The sequence below is a fragment of the Colobus angolensis genome, unplaced genomic scaffold (genome assembly GCF_000951035.1).
Source record: "Colobus angolensis palliatus isolate OR3802 unplaced genomic scaffold, Cang.pa_1.0 Scaffold414, whole genome shotgun sequence".
Lineage (NCBI taxonomy): Eukaryota > Metazoa > Chordata > Mammalia > Primates > Cercopithecidae > Colobus > Colobus angolensis.
This window is the reverse complement of record NW_012117533.1, coordinates 783387-794741: the sequence shown is the minus strand read 5'-3', so window position 1 is coordinate 794741 and position 11355 is coordinate 783387. Positions and strand designations below refer to the sequence as shown.

Below are 11355 nucleotides of genomic sequence, written 5' to 3'. Positions count from 1 at the left end.
AACTTGCAGTTTTGCTCCTACACTTGCCTACCTGCTGGTTCTTTTGTGCTCGCTCTGGTGGTCTTAGAAAAACAAATCACTTAGGACCCAGTGTTCTCACCCCATTTCTGGTTCCTCTGGTTGCAGCACAAATTTCCAGCTGTAAGGGGAATGGGGACTATGGGACCTGGGAGCAAGAGTTTTCATGCTGCCTTACTCCCTTAACATAGACATTGACAGTGTGAAAAGCCTACACTTCCTCCATGAACTCAAAACATTAACAATATCTCTGGGTGACAATGGGAGAACAGGTTTGGTTTGGTTTTCTCCCAAGCTTCTACTCTCCAGAGAGACTTTAACAATTTTTTCTGAGTTTTCCACCTCATATTCTAATTCTCCATAGTTCTGGGACCAGATTGCCCTTCAGTCAGTGGTCTCTGGAGTGAGATCTGCTCATCTTCTGTGTAACAGATCTTGAGAAACTGAACTTGACAGCTTGAATCTTCCTCATATCGTCTCAACCTGGGATGCTTTGAGTGCCACAGGATGAATGTGGGACATCTTTCTGAAGCATCAGTTTCCCTTGATTCTCTTGAGAGAGAAAAAACATTAGTGTACTTATGGATGACAGTCACATAGGTTTCTAAGAGTATACCAGACCTCTCTGAAATGAGGCTTAGGTTGTTCTCTTTCTGATAAATTCCTAGATTTAACAGAAAGGCAGCCTTCTGCCATGAGGACACATTGATAGACAAGTTTGAGAGGTACTGGTGCACTTCTTAACACTAACAGACATGTGAGGATATATGATTCTAAACCACGCAGTGTAGAGTCCTTGCCCACTTAATGTTGACTTTTCTACCTCTACCTCTGGTTTTGGTCCCTGGCAGCTGCTGATTCATGGCAAAACCCCAGAGCTTGGAGTCAGAAGACTGAGTTTAAGTTCCAGTATTGCCTTTTTTTTTTTTTTTTTATAGCCATGATATCAACCCCTCTCAATCACTAAGTGATTGTGGCAACACTTTGTACAGTTGTTGGTGGCATTAAATCAGATGGTGTATATGATTATTTTGTAAAAACTGTAAAGGAGGATGTGACTGTAGGGGCTTGTAGTTTTCATGAGTGTTACTGTTCTTTCCCACAGTTAAAAGAATATCAGCAGAGGAACAGCCCTGGTGTTCCAGCAGGAGCGAAGAGAAAAAAGAAAAAAAATCGCAGTAGCTCTGAGACAACCACTTCTGGTGGTTGTCACTCACCTGGGGATATGAGTCTTGGCTGGCCAGCCTCCTGGGGATAGTGGGCCCAAGGGGCAGTAGAGGGTAATTGTTAAGACTGTGGAAGAACTGGATACTCATTAAGAATTATGGGTTTGAATCCTGCCTCTCCATCTGCTAGGGATATGATTTAGAGCAAGTTGCTTGAGCTCTTTGGGCCTCTCTTTTCACATCTGTAAAATAGAATGGTGTTGCTTGACTTCCATTTGTGAAGTGTAAATGAGATTTGTAATTGCTGTTGTTTTTATGTTAATCCCTAGTACATGGCCTGCTGTAAACACCCAGGACAGCCAGGAAATTGTTGTTGTTGTTGTTGTTTGATTTTTCTCATCCCCAGTCTCAAGGGGAAGCCAGGCCAATGAGAACAGCCACTTGCCTTCAGGCTGTCCCTTTAGAAGTCACTGAAAGGGCCCCAGGATGTGGTAAGGAGGGCCCCAGGCACTAGAATTAAGAGAAGATCTAACTTACCACCAGATTGCTGGGTGACCATAGAAAAATAATCACTTCTTCCCTTGGGCCTCAGTTTCCTTCTCTGTAAGAAGATACTGGATAAGATCAGTGTCTTTAAATCTTGTTTTTTAGCTGGAGTCCCCTTTGTTCAAGCGAACCCTTTACTCAGAAGTCTGTTTTTTTAAATGGAGGTGGTGGTGTGGAGCTCTACTAGATTCATCGCCCAGGTCCTGGGCCTGAGGAGAGGGGTCTAGTGAGCGGATTAAGAGCTGCTTTGGTCAGGTGACTCCACTCTGTGACTGCATTGCTCAGGAGATTCTTCCATCTACTTGTTCCTGCCCCTGGCAAGGCAGCGGGTGGCCGTTTGGAAGAATGGCACAGGCCATGGTTTTGATCTCTGCTCTTCTTCAGCGGTTCCTTTCCCTGAACCCACATTTTCCTCCTTCCCTGACTTTCTTGCTTCTCTCTAAGCCACTTCTGTCTTTCTCCCCCTGCCCTTGTGTTTTCGTTTTTGCCTCCTGTAGATTCAGGACATTCTGAAGGTGCTGGTGTTCATCCTTAACCATTCCAATGGGGTAGCGCTCTCCCATTGGACAAATGCAAGGTGAAGCAGTGCTGAGACGCCTCTCTGGCTTGTTCTCTCCAGCTGTGCATGCCCCTGCGGCTTCTCTGGTTTGGGAGACACTTTGTTTTATTTTATGTTGCTGCCATTAACCTTCAGCCTGTTTATGTCTGCTTCTTCATCTGTTCAACTAAGGTTTTTCCTTCCCTGCATCTTTTACCATCTTGGAGAAGGTGAGATTAAAGTTTAAAAGTAATTTGGGAATAATGTACAGAGCAGGCATGTGGGATTTGTGGATTTTTTTTTTTTTTTTTTTTTTTGAGACAGAGTCTCACTCTCTCACCCAAACTGGAGTGTAGTGGTGTGATCTCAGCTTACTGCAACCTCTGCCTCCTGGGTTCAAGTGATTCTCAGACTAAGGCAAGCCTCCTGAGTAGCTGGGATTACAGGCACCTGCCACCATGCCCGACTAATCTTTGTATTTTTAGTAGAGGGTTTCACCTCTACTAAAGGGTTTCACCATGTTGGCCAGGCTGGTCTTGAACTCCTGACTTCAAGTGATCCACCTGCCCCCACCTCCCAAAGTGCTGGGATTACAGGCGTGAGCCATCATGCCCGGCCTGGGACTTGGGCTTTTGAATGCCCAGTGTGGTACTCTTAGACTAAGAGAGATGAAAAAAAAAAAAAAAAACCTTTAGGTTTTGCCCTAAAGGCAAGGATCTATAGACTACATAAACGTTTGTGCTTATTTTGCATTAACTCACTTTGGTTTAAGAGTAGGGAACATAGGGTTAAGAGAAAATGAGTTCACATTATAGTTGGAAGGGTTGAAGCTAATTTTTCAGAGGAATTAACCATAGAAGATGTGAGGTTAACCAAACAGATGAGTAACCAAGACCCTAAGCTCTTAAAAATCAAATGGACACTTGCCATATTTACTGGGCTTTTGACAACGAAGGCACTTTGCTAAATAAACAGTGGAGAGAACAGCTGAACAATGTAGGGTGCAGACTGAGGGAGGCAGACTCCTCTGAAGGAGGCAAGAGAGAAGTTTGGAACATTCCAAATGCTCAGCTCAGGGGGAGGTTGGTTCTGAATGGACTCAAGGGTGGAGGAGGTGACATTTGAGGTTGGCTGGAAGATTAAAGGTGGGTAACATGCATCTATATGGGGAGTGGGGGAGGCAGGGGGAGCGGTGAGGTCATGGCCATCATTATGAACTCACAGAGCACCTTTCAGGAGCACAAAGAGCCTGGTGGGAGGCAGGGCATAGGGACACATGGGGCTTGGAGATGACCTCCTCTGGCTGTGATTTGGCATTTCCTCCATATCTAACTTGCCTGGGAGACTCCTGCCAAGCCAAAGGAGCAGTGCAAGAATGGAGGCAGATCCTGCTGGATATGGGCATGGGGAGGGGGAATGACAGAGCACTCTTGGCTGCTGTTAGAGAGTTGTTCAGTCATCACACCTGTTACCCCCAGTAGGTCAGGTCTGTCCAGGTGCTGTGACTCACCTTGCCGGCTCAGAAGAGACACTGAATGATACGGTGGGGAGCACAGGCCTAGAGGAATCCTGCAGCCATGCCCAGCCCAGGTTCTGGAAACAAAGACCCAGATCTCCATATTTCCTTCTTGCTGTTTTGTTTTTGTTTTCCTTTTTTTTTTTTTTTTTTTTTGAGACGGAGTCTCGCTCTGTCGCCCGGGCTGGAGTGCAGTGGCCGGATCTCAGCTCACTGCAAGCTCCGCCTCCCGGGTTTACGCCATTCTCCTGCCTCAGCCTCCCGAGTAGCTGGGACTACAGGCACCTGCCACCTCGCCCGGCTAGTTTTTTTGTATTTTTTAGTAGAGACGGGGTTTCACCATGTTAGTCAGGATGGTCTCGATCTCCTGACCTCGTGATCCGCCCGTCTCGGCCTCCCAAAGTGCTGGGATTACAGGCTTGAGCCACCGCGCCTGGCCTTTGTTTTCATTTTTGTTTTTGAGATAGAGTCTCACTCTCTCTCCTGGAGTGCAGTAGTGCAATTTTGGCTCCCTACTGCCTCCGCCTCCCAGGTTCAAGTGATACTCGTGCCTCAGTCTCTCCAGTAGCTCGGATAACAGACAAGCACCATTATGCCTGGTTAATTTGTTTGTATTTTTAGTGGAGACAGGGTTTCACCATGTTGCCCAGGCTGGTCTCAAACTCCTGGCCTCAAGTGATTCACCTACCTCAGCCTCCCAGAGTGCTGGGATTACATGCATGAGCCACTGTGCCAGGCCCCTTGCTGTTTTTATACTTTCTCTATAGCCATAACTGTTTCCCATGTAATTTTTTTTTAAATTTCTTATTTTTATTACCCCTACATCATCTGCTACTCTGAAGGATCTGGAGGTAAGAGGCCCTGGGCCAAGGTGCAGTGACCCTGTGGGCCAGCCCCCCAACTTCCTCCAACAGTGGGGGCTGGGTGCCCCTCTGCCAGTTGAGACAGCCCACACACATCCCAGCCATAATGATTGTTCTCTCTACCTCTCCCCACAATCCTCCCGCAATTTCTCCTCTCTGCATGCACCTCAGAACCAGTACCAAGAGCTAGAAGTAGCCCTGGACTCAAGCTCCACAACAATCGGTCAAGTCAATGAAAACACTGAGTCATTGCTAAGAGTCTAGTGGCATCCCCTCATTCCATGCAACCAATCCTGGAGGTCCTGAAGAAAGGGCCTGGGGACCCCTGGTGCCAAGGGCAAATGGGGAGCTGGGGTGCCCAGGCCTCACCTGGTGGGACCCCAGAGCACAGAGTGTGCAGCACGGCTCTTCTGTTACTGCCCTCTTTGCTGCAGGATGGAGTCCTGCCCAGAAGGCAGCATGGCCATTTCTTGCTGCTTTTGTGTGTGGTTGTTAGAGGCAGCCTGGGACTGAGTCAGCTGCTGTGGGTTAGTTGGGGGGCACTGTGGGAATAAGCACTGGATACAGAGCTTGGAAGCCAAGTGCCCACCCTGCCCTTACCTGGCTGTGGCCTTGACCACGTCCTAGGTGGGAGATTGGGTACTTGTACTGTGAAGGTACAGAAGAGTACCTTTAGTATGTTACCATTTGTGTAGAGATGGGGATCGTGTGTGTGTATGTGTGTACGTACTATGATAATATACGTAAAACATATCTGCGAGGATTTGTAAAAAATTCAGCAGAGAGCAGTAGGGTGGCTGGGAGATACTTCCCTTCTGTATCTTCTGAGTTTTGGACTATGTGAATGTATCATCCTTTCAAAAAGTGAACAAAAGATTAATTTCCTCCTATCTGTGCCCCCACCCCAGCAAGAAAAATGGGCTTAGAGAATAGGATAGATCTGGGTATCCAAATCCCAGCTCTGTCTAAGTGATCTTAGGAAAGCACTTAACCTCTAATGCTCCATGTTTTTCATCTACACAATAGTGGCAATCATAGTAACTGTCTCATATGGTGGTTGTGAGGATTCAATGGGATCATTAGCATGGTGCCTGGTGAAGCACTCAATAATGGTTCCAACAGTGGTAGTAATAACAGTCATAACAATAGCAATATTATCTGTTCTCTCTGGGCCTCTGTTAGCCAGCTGTAAAATCAATCTTTTTCCCTGTCCCTTCCAACTGTACTGAGTTCTTTTAAAAACCAGACCATGGGCTTAGAAATGCCTTGACCCCTTACTGACCAAGTTGTATATTGAGCCTAGCCCTAGCCCTTTTAAGGGGCACTGGGTAGAACAGCCCGGGCTCCCCAGGCAGAAACTTCTCACTCTTCACCACCCAGTTCTCAAGCCGCTGTGAAGCACTCCTCGAGCGGCAGTTACAGCAGTCCATAAAGGCGCGGGCACAGCTGGAAGCACACATGACACAGGTGAGGCTTTGCACAGGGAGGTATGTGGAAGAAAGATGTCCCCAGGTGGCCAGAAGCAGGTGAGGACCAGGGACAGCCCTTCCTAACTTCTGTGCCCATTCTTGCAGATAATGGAATCACTTAAACAAGCCTAGCTAGAGAGAGATGAATATGCTGAACATCTAAAAGGAGAGAGGGCCCGGTGGCAGCAGAGGGTATGGAAAATGTCAGAGGCAGTGAGGCCTGACCCTTAAGCCCCCCACCTTAGATAGGTTACTGGATCTTTCTAGGCATCTGTAGAATGGGAATAGTACAGCCAGTACGGTCATGGGTCTGGGCTTTGTGGAGGTGGAGGCGGAGAGGGAGATGGTAGCCTGTCCAGCCACCAGCCCTTCTCTCCAGGACCCTTTCCCCCTGTGCTGTGGACAGGTTTGCACATTGAAGGAGGAGAAACATGACACTCATCGGGTACAGGAGCTGGAGGGGAGATTGGCCGAACTTATAAATTAGATGGGTAAGATGGGCTGTCATGGCCTGGGAGCAGGACTGGCATCAGAGGGCTGTGGGGTTGGCTTAGAATGCCCCAGGGAGGTGGGTGGATGGAAGGGCTTTGAGGCAGAGGGAAAGAGGTCTGTGCCAGGAGACGGCAAGTCTTGTAATCTCCATGAGCCTCAGTGTCCCCATCAGCAAACAGGGAGGAGTGCCCATTGTCAGCCACCCACAGGGCTCTCTATCTGAAAGTGGCCTGGAAGATTGGCTACCATCTGAATGCGAGGAATCATTAGCAGTGAGGCCAAGTTTGGGGAGCCTGAGAGGAGTTGTGCATCAAGAGAAGGGCTTTTATTTGTTGTTTTGTTTTTGAGAATCCAGAGGCCCTTGTCTGCTTCCTTTCTCAGCTGAACCCCCACCCCCGGAGCCCCCAGCAGGGCCCTCTGTGGTGGAACAGCACCTACAAGCTGAGGCCGAGCACGTGAGGAAGGAGCTGGAGAGTCTGGCAGGACAGCTCCAAGCTCAGGTGCAAAACAGTCAAGGCTTGAGTTACCTGAACTGGGAGCAGGAGGAGAGGCTGCTGGAGCTGGAGCGGAAAGCCAGGCTCTGGGAGGAGCAGGCAGAGAGGCGCATGCAAACCTCGTGGAACCGCACCACCACCAACTGCGTGCTCTCTCAGAACCAAGAGTTCCACGAGCAGCTGGCTGAGCCATAGAGCAGCTTTGAGGAGTTGGTGCGCTGCCCCACCTGGGGTGCCTGCCGTCCTCCCTAGCCCTCCAGGCCTTTGATTCCCCATCTGTAAAATGGGGAAGTGTAGCCCTCACTTGAAATGGTAATTCTAAAGGCACCTGCCTCCACACTTCCTGGTGCCATGGGAGGTAGACACTAAGTTCTGGGGTCTCCAGCTGCGGTGGGTGGCCGCTGATTGCTTCTCTCTGTCCAGAACAACCAGAATAAGAGTGCACTGCAGTTGGAGCAGCAAGTAAAGGAGCTGCAGGAGAAGCTGAGCAAGCTGAAGGAGAGGGTAGGTAACCTCTGACCCATCCAAGAAGGGCTGGGAGGTGAGCACCAGCCTCTGGGGAGGGGAGGTGCAAGGCCAAAGGCAGCTCCAGCCTGGGGACAGGTGACCCAGTGCCCTCCAGGGCAGTCCTGTGACTGTTTCTTGCTTCGTGCCCTCTGACTTTTAGAGATGGGTAGCCTTGGGCTCCTCCCAGGTGTGGACATCATCACCCCAGCTAGGCATGGAGCTCCTCAATCATAGGGGAAGAGTCAGTGGTATAAGAAGCTCCTTATTTCAGGTGCAGTGGCTCACACCTGTAATCCCAACCCTGGGAGGCTGAGGCTGGAGAATCACTTGGGGTCTGGAGTTTGAGACCAGCCCTGACAACATGGCAAAACCTCATCTCTACTAAAATCACACACACACACATACAGATTAGCCAGGCATGGTGGCACATGCCTGTAATCCTAGCTACTCAGGAGGCTGAGGCATGAGAATCGCTTGAGCCCAGGAGGTAGAGGTTGCAGTGAGCTAAGATTGCACCACTGCACTCTAGCCTGGGCCAGAGTGACACTCTGTCTCAAAAGAAAACAAAACAAAAGCAAAAAAGGCTCCTTAGATTCAAACTGGATTCTGGCCTTGGTTCCACTAGTCACCATTCACCTACTTTGCATCTCTAAATCTCCGTTTCTTTAACTTCAAAAGGAAGTTAGCATTTTCCTTGCTGAGGTGCTGAGGATTAGATGAGGTAATACATGGAAAGCATTAGGTATGTAAGCACCCTTAGCAGATGGTGGTTGGCTCCCTCTGCTTTTCCACCAGCCTGTGGCCTACGGTTTAAATGGTGGGAAGAAGTGTGTAAGATTTGAGGCTGGGGAAGGAGGCATGGGGTTCTAGGAAAGGGAGGCAGTCACTTAGGCCTGGAGCAAGGGGCCAGGGGCCTGGGTGGGTGACAGAGCTCCACAGTGTTGTCAGTACCCTATTAATGGGCCCAGAATCTGGAAGCCAGCCACCACGTACCCTCACGCTCATGGTCTTCCTGCAGGTGAAGTTGAAGAACCAAGAGGCTCAGAGTCTGCAGCAGCAGGGAGACCAGTTCCTGGGTCACCTGCAGCAGTACATGGCTGCCTATCAGCAGCTGATCTCTGAGAAGGAGGCGCTGCACAGGCAGTTACTGCTGCAGACCCAGCTCATGGACAAACTGCAGCAGCATGAAGCTCAGGGCAAAGCGGTGGCTAAGATGGCCCGCCAAAAGTTGCAGGAGACCCAGGAGAGGGAATTGCTGAGGATGAGGCCTTGAGGGGGATGACCTGGCAACCTCCGTGCCTTCTCACTCTCTTTCCTCACCCCTTATGAGCACCTGGAAGCTACCAGCCAGCAGAACCAGCAGCTACAGGCCCAGTTGAGCCTCATGATACTCCCCGGGCAAGGTACAGGAGACCACTCAGAGGAAGAGGAGAGAGCCCCAGAAGGAAAGGGGGACTGTTAGCAGCATAGGATTGAGGAGCTGGAAGAGACCTTTAGAACAGCTGGTCATTATGCTGACCAGATGTCTGCACTAAGTTCGGCATCAATATTGTGACCTTCTAGGAGTGGGGAGCCACCAGGTTGCCTAAGGATGGGTGAACTGGTCCAGGTCAGAAAGGGAGCAGGTCAGAACTCCCCCACCGACTGGTAGTGGGACTGTGCCTGGGCCGTATAGCAAGATCTTGGTTCTCAAAAGTAAAAATAAAGAACAGCAGCTCATTCCCTTCTGGGGAGGGGCTGGCTCAGGGTTACACAGTGAGGGTGAAGGCAGAGGTGAGCTCGCAGTACCTCCCTTTTCGGGTTGTCTGAGGACCCCTCTGTCCGCCCTCCACAGGAGATGGAGGAGGACATCTGGACAATGAGGAAGAGGAGGTGCCTCGGCCCATGCTGAGCATCCTGGAGGACCTGGAGAGCCGGGAGGTAATGGTGAGACTGACTCCCCCTGCTCCCACTTTGCCACCTTCCTCTGTGGTCCCTCCCAGACCCCCTTATGCTCTTGGTTTTCCCACCTTCTGATTTTTGTGGGTCCTCACCCCTTCCGGGAGCCAGTGGTCAGATGTCATTTCACCTGTGCATTTCACCAACAGGTGCACTCTCCGAGGCCCCAAGGGAAGGGGCTGCGCTCCACCTCCCTGCCCCGTTTTTTCTGTATATGCCCCTACAAGAATACTCACCTCTTGCCTTCAGGTGGCATTTTTCAACTCCGCTGGAGCCAGTGCCCAGGAGGAACAGGCACGGCTATGTGGGCAAGGAGCAAAGGGTACGGTGCCAGCGCCTGACTCACTGTGTGGCCTTGGCCCAGAAGGAGCCAGAGGCAGTAGCCCCAGCCCCAGGGACTGAGGGTGAGTCTGTGTGTGGGCAGACCCACCAGGCCCTGCAGGGGGCCATGGAGAAGCTGCAGGTGAGTGAGTCCTGACATGGGCCAAGAAGGGTGGGGACAGGGCAGAGCAGGTTGCTCTCAAGATGTGACCCCATTATTTTGGCCCCAGAGTGGCTTTATGGACCTCCTGAAGGAGAAGGTGGACCTGAAGGAGCGGGTGGAGAAACTAGAGCTTCGATTCATCCACCTAGCGGGAAAGACAGACACCATCAGTAAGTGAGAGGCCGGGAAGGCAGGGGGAGCTGTAGGGCCAGTGGAGGGGCCCCAGCATCTGAGCCCTGTCCTCCTGCAGGAGAGTACATCACAACATATGAGAGCCAGAGGGCAGTGCCAAAGATGTGGCACCAGGAGGGGGACATCATCAGGCTGGCCCAGGACAAGCAGGAGAGGAAGGTAGGGCGTGCAGCATCTCTGCGGGTGTAGGCGTGGCCGGGGGCGAGGACACTGGCACCGGCGTGCAGCTGAGCACCCCTCCCTTCAGGTGAAACTGCTGGAGCTGCAGGATCTGGTGTTGCGGCTTGGCGGCAACCACAATGAGGGGCATGACAAATTCCTGGCCGCTGCCCAGAACCCTGCTGATGATTGCGCTTCAGGTGCCCAAGCGCCCAGGAGCCTGGGGCTGCTGGCAAGCAGGGGGGTGAGTAGAGCCCTCAGGCGGGGTGGGCAGGCAGGAGCAGGGGAGGCTCACACTGCACGCAGATGCCCACTCTCCTCTCTCCAAAGATTTTTGTGAGGTGAGCTGACAGCCTGGAGCCTGCACCAGGAGTGGCCACGGAGGATTGTCCCCATGATGACCCCACTGCACAGCAGCTCATGCAGCTGCTTCCTGAGATGCGCGACCCCCAGGAGCACCCAGACTTGGGCAGCAACCCCTTCATGCCATTCTTTTCGGGCCGCCAAGAACAGGGAGCTAAACATCACCATCATCTAAGAGCTGGTCAACAAATTAAAAAAGAAAAAAAAGTTATGGGGTTAATCTCCTACACAATTCATTTACTTCATTCGAATGTTAGAGCCACTCATGATTGTTTGTGTTTGTAATTTATAGTTTACATTTATTTGTAAAAAATTAAAGGAGAGTGGGTCTTTCCCTGATGTTCACTCTGGCATCCCTTAGCATTTTTCTTTTTTAATTTGATAATCGTAGGTATTAGAATGCATATTGAGTTTGGCCTTACGTGGTGGGAATTCAAACACGCAAAGACTCACTATTTGTACAAAACTATTCTTGCTGGTTTGGAACAGGCCGCGATGCTTTTTTAATGTTATTGCAGCATGTATATTTATTACAGAATTCAGGTAAAATTTGCTTATGTTCTGCTATTATGTTTGATCAAATTCTAATCATGGTGATGTCTCCATTAGC

At 50.4% G+C, this 11355-nt stretch overlaps 1 pseudogene; it reads left to right on the top strand.

Annotated features, from left to right (window-relative positions):
* The first annotated feature begins 6033 nt into the window (after positions 1-6033).
* On the top strand, positions 6034-10940 carry LOC105521961 (annotated as a pseudogene).
* The last annotated feature ends 415 nt before the right edge of the window (positions 10941-11355 follow it).